This window comes from Photinus pyralis, unplaced genomic scaffold (assembly GCF_008802855.1).
Source record: "Photinus pyralis isolate 1611_PpyrPB1 unplaced genomic scaffold, Ppyr1.3 Ppyr1.4_LG6, whole genome shotgun sequence".
Taxonomy (NCBI): Eukaryota; Metazoa; Arthropoda; class Insecta; order Coleoptera; family Lampyridae; genus Photinus; species Photinus pyralis.
The window spans coordinates 5757208-5772439 of record NW_022170663.1 but is presented as its reverse complement, the minus strand read 5'-3'; the positions used below and the strand labels follow the sequence as shown (position 1 = coordinate 5772439).

Sequence of the window (15232 nt, the reverse complement as noted above, 5' to 3'; positions counted from 1 at the left end):
GTACATATATCTGGTCTGTAAGAACAAAGCAACTTACATACAGAGAAAAGAGTAATCGATAACAGAATACACCCCATAAGCAATAAGATTTATTTACAAAAATTGTAACAATAAACTAAACAGGCCGAATTTACTCAGTGCGTGTTAAAGTAATAAATTTAGGGCATTGAGGTCCCCCAATTTGCGAACAAAATCGGATGCTTTCGATTTAATGTACGTTTTAATGCAGTTAGCGTCATCTGTGACAAAGTGCGGAAAGTAAATCTATTGTCGAGCCACTATAATTAATTATCGGTTTTACATTTTAGTATAGTAAATTAAACCACTTTTCGACTTCTGATTGAAAAACAGGTTTCGTTTCTGCTTTTTTTTCTCGTTTTTCACTTAATTAAAGAGGTTTAAATGGAAAAAATCTAATTAATGGTTTTAAAAGCTGCCGTATAAGCGATACACAACCGACGGATCGATGTTTTTTCTGTTTAATTACATATATATTTCAGGTGATGAAAAAGAATTCTTATGGTAGTGTCAGGATGGCCGTGTGTTCGTTAGCTGAAGCGGCTGCAAAGAAGATTAACATTCCCCAAAGCTGTAAGGGACCGGTCTTAGGTCATCGCGTTCGTCTTTTACTTATGAGTACGTCCGCATTACGCGATGTTAAATCCTGATTTAATGTATGTGTTCCTAGTGTACTTACGTCGATTATTACCCGTGCTTCAGTGCGATTAAGAGTTTTGTGCAACGTAAAAGGTGCGACATAAAATTTTGTTCTTCTGCTTGTGTGGCTTTATTTCAAGCACGTAATGAAGAAATCACCGTTTACACCAGCCGACGCCGACGCTATGATCAGCTATCGAGAAGGATATGACGTAAGGTTTCCTTACAATAATTTTGGGCCTAATTACTTCTATTTTATTACGTTTATTCCCACCCTGAATGATTTTTCACTTAATCCTTCAAGTGCATACAACCTTCGGTACCATTTCTTGAGATTACTACTTACTTTCCCAGTACGAAATACCAATTGATTGCGAAGGTTTCGGTACTTTACACCAATCTTCTACAACAGCAGTCCATTCTCAATGCACATTGAAGCAAAAATTCAGACATACCCTTCCAGCCGCATCATTTTGTGCTGCTGATGTAAATTCGATGGTCCTTTTCATCATAAATAAAGGAATGAGGCAATGACTTTTATCATTTCAGAACAATTTCTACATTTTTCTACCTCTGCTCAGAGTGTTTCAGTTAAAACTAAAAAATTGTGAACATTTACCCTTTCCGTTCATAAAAGTTTGGATAAAGTTGTCTGTAATGTGGAAGAAAGACCTTGTCAAACTAAAAATAAATAAATAATTGATTTAAAATTGGGATCATATTCCGCGAAATTGTATTTACTATGTGATTTACAGAGACAAAATTCTAGAATAATTTGCATTTCCAACCTAGTTCCCTATGACAGCGCCATTGTGCGACAGTATTTATATTTTCAAGAATATTAAACTAATTCAATCCATTATTAATTGTGTCAGATTTAGTTAAACTGAATGCAAGAGCTTGTCAAAGGCAACAATAAAAAAGAGATTGCGTAACTTGTTTTTGCAGTGTAAGGTCTTGATCTGGGGGTTACCCCCAGTTATATAACTTCGACGGGGTCTTGTTTAATGGTGCAAGATCGTATAGCATAGGGATTTTCTGGACGAAGTAATACCTTAGGACTTGCCAAAACAGCAACTCTTCTCTTAAAAAATGGCAAATTATTCATTTCAAGAAGAAGAAAAGCAAAACGTTGAAGCGAGTAAGCAAGTAAAACAATAAAGATGCCATATTTCATATATAATGTTTGCACAAGTGAGAGCGAGACGGGCTGCACAGATAATATCACTGTAATTAAGTAAACCCAAGGAGCAGCTACTAGAGACTGATAAAATGGTAATTATGGAACTGTTTGAAATTACGGATTCTACAGGCCACATTTTATAAGAAAATTTTTTTTCCGGGTCGATCTGAGACAATTTTTTTTCGGGGCTCAAAAAAGGTAGTGGTATAACCTTCCTTTTTTTTTACAAAAAATCGACTGCACCAAAATTTCTCGGGAAAACACTTTTTCTTATTAATTTTGTTGCGTAGAATCCAAAACAATTCGTACTTTTTCGATCAGACTTCTCAATCAAAAGTTATTAGAAACCAATTTTTCAAAGGGCTGTAACTTTTGAACTAGTAGCCCAATCTTGGAACTGTTTGAAATTATGGATTCTACAGGCCACATTCTATAAGAAAATTTTTTTCCGGGTCGATCTGAGACAATTTTTTTTCGGGCCTCAAAAAAAGGCAGTGTATAACCTTCCTTTTTTTCGACCACCAAAATCGACTGCACCAAAATTTCTCGGGAAAACGGGAAAACTTTTTCTTATTAATTTTGGTGCGTAGAATCCAAAACAATTCGTACTTTTTCGATCAGACTTCTCAATCAAAAGTTATAGACTAGAAACCAATTTCGAAAGAAAATTCAAAGGGCTGTAACTTTTGAAGTAGTAGCCCAATCTTGGAACTGTTTGAAATTATGGATTCTACAGGTCACATTCTATAAGAAAAATTTTTTTCGGGTCGATCTGAGACAATTTATTTTCGGGGCTCAAAAAAGGCAGTGTATAACCTTCCTTTTTTACCAAAAATCGACTACACCAAAATTTCTCGGGAAAACACTTTTTCTTATTAATTTGGGTGCGTAGAATCCAAATCAATTCGTACTTTTTCGATCAGACTTCTCAATCAAAAGTTATAGACTAGAAACCAATTTCGAAAAAAAATTCAAAGGGCTGTACCTTTTGAACTAGTAGCCCAATCTTGGAACTGTTTGAAATTATGGATTCTACAGGCCACATTCTATAAGAAAATTTTTTTCCGGGTCGATCTGAGAAATTTTTTTTGCGGGCCTCAAAAAAAGGCAGTGTATAACCTTCCTTTTTTTACCAAAAATCGACTACACCAAAATTTCTCAGGAAAACACTTTTTCTTATTATTAATTTTGGTGCGTAGAATCCAAAGTGAGATTAAAACCTACCTTTTTACAAATAAATATGCAAAAATGCGCTAAAAATATAATATGTGAGAGGTTAGCCTTTTTTATTAAAAATTAATTGGTTTAGGGGTTTAGGGGTTGTGATTTTAGCGCTATGGGATGGAGAGGTTAATTTGGCAGATTTCCCTTCGTACCATTGCAAACCTGTTTTTCAATACATCAGTTTCAGTACGTAGTACTTGGGAAATCTTTTTGGACATTTGTATACAACCCTAACCCAAATATAATTGTTAGGGGCATTACGATATGAGTCCAAGGGAAAAATATCAACAGAATTACCTGTACACAAAATTTCAAACTCACACATTTAAAAAAAAACTAAGTGTTCGCAAAATTCACAGAAAACGCCAGAATTCAGAAAATGACGCAAAAAGACAAAAAGCTATGAAAGCAAATATGCTCTTTAACACCTCCTCTAAAAATTTCGAAGTGGCGTTACGCTAATTTGCCCCTAGAACTCCGGGTAGGGGTGGTTTCTTACACACATGTTGATGGCTAATGACTGGGCCATTTTTTTCGACTTTACTAAACTCCATAGTTGTGAAAAAACGTGTTTTGTTGAATCCATTTTTGCATCCTTATAGTATCTAAAAGGTTCTGGAAATCATTAGATTCTCTTGGTAGCCCGTTGAACGATTTGGAAAATGTTCACAAATCTTTGGGTAAAAGTTCGCCCAGTCTGTCCAGTTCAGAAACTTCTAAGATTTTTACTAGAGCTTTCTAATATCAAGAATGGTAGTGAAGTCGAGAAAGCTCTACCAAATTATCTCTAGAAAAGATACACCCTGTAAAGTTGTATTTGAAAAAATCTAGAAAACTCAGCGGAACCTTGGGTCTGAAAATGGGGCGTAAGTAGTTCTGGTTGGTAGCGTTATAAAGCTGTGGAAAAAGGCCCGCAGGACGCAAGGCATTTATAGTCCTCCGCAGAGAGTTTCAATTGCCTTTAAAAATATTTTTTAGGGACTTCTCAGGTTAATCTTTAGCTTCTCATTTTTAAAACATCAATCTGGAGCCGCCACAAGAAAAAAATTAACATTAAAAATACAAAAGTGTCTCTTTAAAAATCCGAAAGTAACACACCTTCTTCCATTAAGTGCGACTCCAGTAGTACTCTTCTGAATCATTTCGCGCCGACTCTCTCTAGAGCTTTATTCAAAAATTTGCTAGTACCTATACTTGATTTCTCCCACCAATGGCGTAACCCGCGTAACTACACAACTTTGGCTTTATCGCAGAGGATAATTTAGGCCCCTATTGTGTTCCTTATGATTCAAATCAGACTGCAATGTAACGCTAGCAGGTCTATGTACTTCTCAGGTGGAGTAATCAACAGCCTCTCGAAGAATATAATCCAAACAATTGCGGTGTTTGTTTCCTTTCAAAGGGAATCATAAAACCGTATAAAGTTACTGAAGTATAAAGTGAATCGAAAAATTGAAATATTTCGGATACAAATTTAAATATGAAAGGCGTTTAAATAACCAGGCGATTAAATAAAAGTAGAGTTTCCACTCGAACGGAGTTTAATAATAAGAGTTTAAAAAAGTCGACAGGTATTAGTCACATACATGAACACGGTCAATGAGGACATCGGAAGACCCACGTCTTCTTAATGCCGGGATTGTAAAAATCTCCACAATATTAAAGGACAAGTATAGAATTACAATTGCATAGATTGTGCCATGTAAACGACCAAACATCTTTGGAATTAGATATCATTCGAAATATGGTGTTTATTCGGGTAGAAAACTGTCAAGATTTGTCTGTCATCGCTGAAGTGCAATAAGCGTTCGCCCTTAGGGATTAGTGCAACTGTGAAAGCCCCAATTTCACGAGTCGTCCATATTGATAATTACCACCTTTGTTAAATACAATTATTGTCAAAAATGGGATGTTTCTCTTATAGTCACGTGAAAGATAAGATATTTGGCATGGGAGGTATACTTTTCAATCCCATATGAAGTTGCGGAACGTCAACGGAAACTCGGTTTCACTCATAAATGTTAAATCGTAAAAAAGCTCTTATAGTGGAAGCAATTTCGATCGAAATTCAAAGCTTCAGCAATCCCTAAAAGCATTAACGACCTCAAACCAGCAAACTTTTGCGATTCCGATAAGTTTCATTTACAGATTTTAACATGTCGTGGCCCTATTCACCTGCCGGCAACAAAAGATCTCATTTCAGCAACGCGGAAGGCCATTTTACAAGTGATATCTGATAGTATTACTTTCTTTCCCTTTCTTTAGATTCACTGCGATGGTATTGCGCTACGTTACGACTTCTGTCTTTTAAAACTCGTTCGGGTTGGAGCGAAATCGAAACGTAAAGTTTTCAAAACGACGTCAATTTAACACGTTTCGGGACAAAGCCACCGCGACTAGATTTGTTGGCACCCGTGTCGAACAAATGACTGTAGAGAAGTTGATCAAACTGCGCCTGAGGGTGGAATGAAAGTTCGGGTCGATGTTGTGATTGCAGAGTTTCGGAAACTTCGATTCAATAGCGGGATTAACTGTATGTGGATTAACTTGGATTAGTTTCACACTCGTAAACGTTAGTTTGCCTTTTTTTGTTTTAATTCCGATTTATTTCCGCCGGTTTCCAATTACAGGAACTTTAAACGGCTAAAATTTGCCTTAAGCTGAATGGTGGTGACGAAACTAGTATAGATATAGATTTCGGTGGGTAAACAGGAAACATATGTTAAGTTTTAAGATAGAATCGAACCTCGCGCTAAAATAAATGCCCTCTAATGATCCATTTAACGGAGGTATAGAACGAAATGGTCTCACACTCAATTAAGTTGTTTTTGATCTATAAATCAAATTTAATTTGGACCGGTTTTGAATACGGCTTTTAAAAACGACGTATACGCGTTGTCCTTACAAATTTTAGTTCGAGTTAGCATAAAGGCAATACTAAATCTGTTGATAGACCGTTTAATTACGGATTAAAGCTCGAGGTCTCAATAGTCAAAAGTCGGTACAAAGATTCGTTTCAAACTGTCGTATTTATTTGTGGGATTGAGAACTTAAGAATCGTATGAAATTCAGTATTCTTTTTTTTTGTGTGTTACTGTACCTAACCTTCTAATGATGAGATTAAATGGAGCACATAGCTACGGACGCGTTGAAGGACAATACAAGTAATTTTTTATTACTAACTGTTTATTTATACTGGTGCACCTGGAAACTGGCTACAGAACATATCTTTTTGTGAGTTTATAGATCCTTCTAAAAATTTACACATCTTTCTGTGGATGTGCAGATTGCATCCAAAGTTCCTCAACCCAACCCAACAACCAAAAACCAAATTTAGTATAATGTTCTAAATCTTATAAGAAAACTTGAACTCAACACACAAATCCATAGATTTTAGTCGACATTTTACCTCCTACGCAAATATCACCTTTCGATTACAAATTTATTGAGGATACACTAAGGCGCTCAATCCACTGCAGCGTACAAACTTCCCATGATTCGAAACAAAGGCTTATAATCACGGCTTCAGCTTGTTACTCTCGCATACACCACTTTCAGAATCCCACTAGAACCAAATAAATCCCCCCGTCAGATTGTCAAAAATAATGTGTCGGCGCTCACTTTGGAAATTTCAATACCTTCAAATGTTAAAAAAAGGCTACTTCTCTATCCAAACGAATTGCAGCAAAAGTATCAGATGGTGATATATGAGGTGCAATCAAAAATATTATCTACTCAAGATTCTCTTGCTCCAGAAGATGCCAGAACTTTCACTACCAGGTCGTTATCAATTCCTGATCCTTTACCTAATGTAATGGATCCCCTTATGGCTTCTGAAGATCCTCAACACCTGAAAGGTTCAACATCATAATCTAATGGTCAAGCTAGGATGTGCCTTATCTGTTTATCAAATTATGTAACTTTTTGCTTGCTGGTAAATTAAATAAGGCCATTTGCAGTATTCTATACGGCTCTCCTATTACGTTTGGATGAAACATGTAGGCGACGTAATTGGTGGTTACTTATGCTCTCATCAAATTTGAGTTGATACGAAAGGAGGATGCGCAGCTGCTGTCAATTCTGCTAGAAAATTTATCAATATTGGTTTACCGATTTTGTGGCTCAGTGGTAGAACATTGGACTATAAATCCGGAGGTCTATCAATTCATAAAATAATTCAAGAACTTAAATTCAGCCTTAATATATGGTATCCTGATGATGGAACCTTAATTGGCCCTCCAGATGTCATTCTACTGATTACTGTGGTTCAGTGGTAGAGCGTTGAGCTACATATCCTGGAGGTCGGGCATTCGAATCTGGGCTGAGGTAAGAATTTTTCATCTGTGGTAGAGATGGGAATTTCCTTAGATCAGTTTCGAACATTCTGCCGGTTACTCCGAATTCGGTTTTCCTGCAGTTTTCCTAATTCGTAAGGTAAATACAGGAGTATAGAACAACTGAAGACCTTCGGCAAGGGCACCTCTAAAAAGCATTATACGGATCACTCTGCAATTGGGCGAAAGTCTGTTGAGGGCCCAGAACAAGAGAGGGACAATAAATAAATAAATAAAATCTGATTTTACCTTCAAAGAACTCGAACTCGAAATTAACACATCAAAGTGCGAATTATTCTTCCTCTCCGAAAATAATGAAGATATTTCAACCAAATTTGACAATACTGCATTTAATATAATTTCTGACGATGTGGAATTACTAATAAGCCCCCTCACATCTTCTGCTATTGATAAAACTTATACAAAGAAAATCATCAAAATTAATCTTCTCTTGCAGACAATAACACCCGAACCAGTCTGTTAATTGTAAACTAAACTTAGTTCAAAATATATCGGGTAGGGGCAAGCTACAAGGGTTTTCATACATTTACTGTAACCTTATTGTATTACAATGACAGTGCTGTTTAAACCCGTTCATTTTTTTTTATTGACAATTTATTTGGAGGTACATCAATCTTTGCTCGTTTGGAGTCGGCGCGACGCAAGAAAACGTACTTGTGCGCGAACGATGCAATCATTATGTGATATTATTAAATGGAAAGAAAAAGTGAAAATATCAGTGAAAACCGCATTTTGATATCTGTTTCCCAAGGGCGAAAATACGCGCACTTTCACAAATTAAAATCACAATATTCCGCCAAGTCGGCAATCATACGTCCTCTAGCAGCAAATCTAGAAACTTGAAAATTATTTCCAACGATTTCTCTTAGCCTTCTTTGTTAACAAAATCTTTTTCTCCAAGCTGTGCAATTGACGGTTCCATAGAAATGCCGTGACCTTTATTATTAGGACACCCTGTACATAACCAGATTTTTTTCTGACCTAGAGCCGACACTTTTTTTTAATGCGAGGCATGGTTTTAGTCGAGGGTCCCTCATATAGGAAGTTTCAAGGAAATATGTAGGAAATGGGCGAAATTAGAGGAAATTTTGGGGAAATGAGAGGACATTTGAAAGAAATGAGGAAATTCTAGGGAGAAATTTGGAGAAAATAAGAGGAAGTTCTGAGGAAATCTAGAGGTTTCTATAAGGAAGTAACAAGTAACGTTATTCATTTCACGTTAATTTGGTGATATATAGTTTTAATTTGGGCAATGCTAGAAATGTTGGGGAAATTAAGGGAAATTGTGCAATTTTTAGGCAGTGAAGGAAATCTTTGTCCAGTAAAACCCCCCGGGGTTGGTCACGAGGGAAATTCATACTCCTCATATAGGAAATTTGGAGGAAATAGCTTAGAAATATGTAGCAAATGGATGAAATTAGAGGAAATTCTGGACAAATAGGAAATTTCAGACGAATAAGGAAATTCTATGTACTTTAGTATTACCAATTTTGAGGAAAGAAGAGGAAATTCTGAAGAGATCTTGAGAAAATTTTAAGGAAATAAAAGGTTTCTAGGGGATGTAACGTTACTCATTTCGCGTTAAATGTTGTGTAAATTTGGGAGAATTTAAGCCAATGCTGGAAATGTTGGGGAAATTAAAGGAAATGGTGGTAATTTTTAGGCAATGAATCCTGACTAACCCCTCGGTTTTAGCATACACGTACCAGTTGTCTGTTTTATTAAGTACTGAATTACTTACACATTCCTAAAACTAAAATATTTTTTTGCCAAAACGGTTATTTTAATTTCGTTAAAATGTTGGCAGTGTAGTAAACTTGCCTTAGTTGAACTTGTCATAAAATTCACAGAGACCTCTTGTCTCTAAATCATTGCAAACGAAAGCTAATATTGTGCTTTTAATAGGAAAAACAAATTAGTAGAATATGAGACTGGGGGGGACTGTATGGAGTACTGTTTTTATTTTTATTTTATAAAACCTCGTCCCTCCTTTTATTATTTACATTTACAATAGTGGCTAAATTACCGCCACCGCCACTCGTAATGCCTTCAATTTCGACCCTTATATTAATAAAAATGTATAATCCACCGATAGCAATCATAGAGTATAATATTTTATCAATTTTCAGAACGAGTTTGCGGGCGCATCCTTCAACTTCCAATAACCTGTTAAGAACCGTAAACAAAACGAAAAGAACAGAAAAAAATAATAAGGATTCCGGTTCTCAACAAGTTTCCATTTCTGAAGGAATAACGGTTTTGATTCGGTTTTCGGTCCTGAAAAAAATACCGATTTCGGTCCGGTTTTCGGTCCGATCCGGGTCCCTGCTATAACGTTATTAACGTGACCTGGCCGACTTGCTCTTTTTACTTAAATTCTCCAGAAAAGTGGGATTATCAGTTTTTAATTCTCATTTCGATGTTCAACCTAAAAGACGACCTTACCTTCAACCGAAAATGCCAGTGTTAAAAAACGGTTTAAAACAATCAGATTGGATTATGCCAAAAACTTGTTTTAAATGATTTGTTCTTGATTGTGGTTTAAAGTTTTTATTATTTATTCAAATAAACAGTTATCGCCCTTGAAAAATGTAAAATTTTTCGTTTCATTCAGTGGTTTCTAAATATTATGCAGTCCTCTATAGTTTTTCTGGTTGCGACACAATATCTGGATTTTCTGGAAAAGGGAAAAGAACAACAGTAAATTCTCTATTATCCAATAAAGATTTGCGAAATTAGGGCCAACATTTTCACAGACACAATAGCAAACGAAAAATTCCTTTCAAATAATTTAAACATTTTAAATTAAAGATTTTATAGGGGATGATTTTACTTCCCATTACAAGCAATGCTACCCGTTCAAAATTCTGCTTTCATTCAAGTGTTTCAAACAGAGAAAGTCAAGAGACGAAACCAAAGAATCTTTTATGTACATTTGGATGGTTTCGGTTCTGGTTTTCAGAAAGCAAGGATTAGAGTCGGGTTTTTCAATCAACCACCATCTGGTCCATATTCCTACCTATAAAGGCTCAATTTTAATTGTATGGGCATGGGACATGGTTCTGAAATATGATATTGAGAAAAAAAGTAATTCGCGGAACTGATGAATATTGGAGAATTAGAATCACATGAATTTCATAAGTTAATCTCAGTACCATCAACACCAAACCGTCAAAAATTAAATTCTTTTTCAGTATTTGCATAATTGTTCCATAATGATATTAATTTTTGTTTTACCCATATGACAGTATTTCAATAAAGAAAAAAACTGCCTCTACTTCTTTTTTAATATGGGCATTGTCCGCTTTTGTGTTAAAAATCATAGTAAAAATAAATAATTTGGTTAAAAAAATTACTGCCCGTTGGAGACACAAAAAAGTAAGTTTAATTATTTTTGTTAGGTACTATTAGCACAATGTTGTTTCCCCTACGATTCGTCACCCAAACGCCGTTCTAATTTATATAGTTTATCAGTGAGGTGCTGATACACCACTGCCATTCGCGTTTTCCACTATAAAAGAGCAATTCCTATACCGCGAATTATACTTTCAAAGAGCATAACATTTTATATAGGAAGGGCGTTTTATCTGAAAGGATGTCAAAGACGGCATAAAAGTGACAGAAAATACACATAGGATTGTATATGAAAAAATCTTGACACCTTTTGGGAACACAAGGAAAGATCGTTCGCAATAAATTCCTTAAACTTTTATAACAGTTTCAATAACATAAGTATTAGACTAATCTGCAATATATTAGAGAACAAAAGTATATTTCAAAACTTTCTGTTACAGATGGATAAGGCTGCCCTCATCATCAGTCCTCGTCTCCAGTAGCCGTTGAAGAGTAACCTACTGCTGATCTACGGAATCTCATAGCCGTTAAAAGCACAGAATTTGCCTTTTTTCACATTAGCTCGTGTTTTGCTGTTCTCATGGTGTAGACCAGGTATAAAAATAAATAAACGAATTCATAGACTATATTCGACCTAGTCTCGTGTGATTAGTACAGTATTAAAACTTTTAAATCAAAAAACAAAATCTTATCGCTACCGAAAATAAGAGAAACCGCCAACGAGCGTATTTAGCGAAAACTCTTACGAAAAAAACAGATTTTGAAATTTGATAACAAACATTTACGTGTTTCATCATATAAAACGCATAGGTACGTTGCTGCGTGCCTACAACACACACACAGTGATTACAGTAATTTCTGTTTCTGCATCGGGCAAATGCCAACTAGCAATCCATAAAAACTGAAAGCATGTAACTCATTCTGTAATGTAAGCGTATTATTAAAGTAGATCTATATCAGAATTCCGGAAGTAAAAGCGTGTTTTGTAATGGCTGCTCGGCACTTCCGTTTTTAGGTGGGCGGTACTGTTTACACGTGTACGTACAACCCCTAAATCGGTTTCCAGTATATTGTAAGAGTACTTGCATGTCATGTTTGGGTTACATGCAATATATTTCTTGTGTGACATCAATCGTGTGTCTACACTACCTACGTGTAGCTAACAAGTAAAAATAGTGTACTCGTCCTTCACTTGACATTAGCATTTTTATGTAAATTTTTTTCTAGTTTTGACAATTACCGATCAAGTTGGGGGCGAGAAACGTACATCTTTCAAATAATAAAGTTGTTTCAAAGCTGGACTGGGATTAGACTGACAACTTCCGTTTACGGTTGAAATTTTAATTACAATATCTAATCTATCTCTAATCTTAATCCAGTAGAATTTTTTAATCATACGCTTAATAGCATTTTAAGTGAATTCATTCATTTGTCTACATGAGGTAGTCGTGTTTACATTTTGTAACTTGGAGTCGGTTAAGTCAGGTACAGAAATTCGGTTAATGTGAAATAAATATGGTAATTACTTTATGCTATTACATAGGGTGATTTCTGTTTCTTTAGGATTTTCTTACTGTGAACTTAAAAATAAAATGAATGATATTTTTATTACCAATTATACAATGCAACCGATTTTCTTCAGCTTGAGCTTTTTAAAGATTCGTATTTGCGAAAATTCACCCTCGAAATATTTCCCCGCAGAAAAATCTTGGTTACAGGTCAATTAGTCTCCGAAAGATTTACTCATGGACCGATCGAGACCTAAAAACCCTTCCTCTAAGTTTTGGTCACCAAAAATTTCCCTACTCACTCCCAAGAACTGCGTTCCCCTAGAATATTTTCGCAAGGAAAATTTTATGCTATAAAGTTTACTATGTTATCATGTGGTAACGGAATTTAACAAAAACAATTAGCTATATCAAAAAGAACACACACTTTATATTAGGTACATTCTGGTCTACAATAATCATATTATTTAAGTCATTCTTGGTCCTTCTTATGTACGAACTTTTCCTACTCCTTTTTATTTGAGAATTTCTTTCCCTTCTGTCATGCTGTTCCTCTTAGTAGATATGAATATACACTAGTGAGTTACCATGGCTGTGGGTATCCACTTTCAAAGCAGAAATTAGCGCGCCAGATCCAGATGCACTTGAACATAGCTGGCAAAAGAAAGATCGAAGACTTCTTACCCATATGGACAACAAACCCCCAAGCAATCAAATTTTTACTTTTTGGACTAGTCCGAAAAGTACCTACTTTTTGGACAGTTACCATGGTGATACCGACGACTCCTGAAATCGCCCATTTTTTGCACCAAAAAGTGTGACAAAACGGCGTCTTATTCAGGTGGTTGGAGAAAAAATATTACACTAGTGTGATACAATAGGGTTAGAGAATAAGGGACCTGTGAGATACAATTTACTATTTGTACAGAACTTATTGTTGCAATATTTCTAATCTACATTAATATTTCTTTATTACTGTATTTTCTTGCACATTATTTTATTAGCAGTTCATTTTTGGAATATTATATATGCAAAATATGGGTGGCTGATGTACTAGAATAACCGATTACAACTCGGTAAGTATAATGAAAGAAATTTTTATTGGCCGGGATTATTAGATTTAAAAGAGAAAGAAACAAATTCCAAAATTGATTTTTTGTGATTTACAAGTATCCAAATAAAAAATTTCAAATTTTGTGAAAAACCGTAGGCGAAACAGGTTATAAAAATGTTTATTCGTAAGTTACAAGTTTTAATAACGTTTTATCTGTCATAAAGAAAAAAAAATTCGCTAATTTTTCAATCAAATTTTAGCAAATTTGGCGACACCGTTCGCGAAACGCAATTTGCTTTTGAATGGGAATTGTTTTAAAAGAGAAAGCAGCAGGTTATAATAATGTTTTGCGTAAGTTACAAATAAGTATTAATAACGTTTTACCTGTGAAAAATATAAATCGTGAATTTTTCAAATTTTAGCAAATTTCGCGAAAACCGTTCGTGGAACGCGATTTGCACTTCTCATAAAAGTTCTGTCTTATTTTAATTTCTTTCCAATGAGCCCAAGATCATGAAAATCAGACAAGTGGTTACTGAAATAGAAGCGTTTTTCCGAATTAGCGAAATTGTGAACTTTTTGACGTCATCAAACCGGAAGTTACCGGTGGATCCACCGGCCTCCCTTCCAAATTTGATTAGAGGACCCCAATAAACAATATTCGATGGGCGGCCAAACTTTAACAGCCCTGGTAACTCACTTGAGTTTTTAACATTGTATTCATACCTACTATTTTCTTTTCAGGATATTTCTCTCTTCATTCCAAGTTTTCCTAGGCCTCGAGATCTCTTCAAAAGGTTCTTTCGCTTCCCATATTCGGTTTTACTGGCATCTCCTTCTCCATTCTATTCAGATGTCCAAACCATCGGAGCTGTTGCTCTTCGACTTTTTGCAGAATTACGTCAACTCCCAATTCCGATCTCACGGTGTAATTCCGTACTCTGCCCCTGCTGGTTATTCCTTTTACGCCCCTGGGGTATTTAATTTCCATAGTTTATATCTTGTTCTTCAGTGGTGTGGTCAATTTTTAGAACTCACTATCTTTCTGTATACAGCAGTCTTTGTTCCTTTACTAATTTCCCTCGCTACAGGAAGTTTTGACTTAGTGAATGATATAATCTGGCAGAACTACTAATTCTATCATCCAATTCAGCCTCAACATTGTCCTCTCTTTGGATTTCTCACTCATTCTTTATTTTATCCGTGTAAGTAATTTTCGGGTATTCATTCTTCACAATCTGCTTTGATTTGTTCTTTATTTTTCAATAATTCTGGAAATACTCCCTCCCCCACCCCCACCCCCCATCTCTTCATTATTCCAAGTTCGTCTGTAATTATTTTGTAGTCCTTTTCTTTGTACTGTTTGTTATATTTATTTGTATTCGGTTAGGTTTCTGGAGTTTTCAAATAAAAATCATAAAAAAATAATTCTTAAGTCAATTTACTGCACGTTTTTGGGTAATTAATTCTGATTTATGATGCGTTGTAGGAACTAAAATATGAAATCCCGTTTAATTCAATGTTGTAAGAATGTTTAAAAATCTTTGTCGTGTTCCTTTGTTTATGAGGTTGTGAAGTTAGGTTCCAAAAAGAGGTGAACACTTTTTGTAGTTTGCGCTGATAATTTTGTGTTCACATATATTTTAAGAAGATTTTTTAAACAACGTTTAATTTGACACCAGGTTTTTTTAAATCCGTCAAACGGTTATTTTTTTAGGCCTGAAACTCCAGTTTACGTACTTTTTGCTCCTACTTTCTCTGAAATCCGCCAATCATCAATCACAAATTCAATTTTGCTTCCGTTAAAATGTTGCCTAAACTTTTTCAATTCTGTTCTTGATATTTCATATCGTGTCCAATTCTCCTTTGCTTTAGCCTTAAATTTGTGGAACGGCGC

At 35.3% G+C, this 15232-nt stretch overlaps 1 long non-coding RNA gene across 1 annotated transcript; it reads left to right on the top strand.

Annotated features, from left to right (window-relative positions):
• The first annotated feature begins 458 nt into the window (after window positions 1–458).
• LOC116175065 lies at window positions 459–12391 on the top strand. Its single transcript, XR_004146235.1, has 2 exons — window positions 459–869; window positions 11214–12391. It is a non-coding gene; the product is annotated as an uncharacterized LOC116175065 (long non-coding RNA).
• The last annotated feature ends 2841 nt before the right edge of the window (window positions 12392–15232 follow it).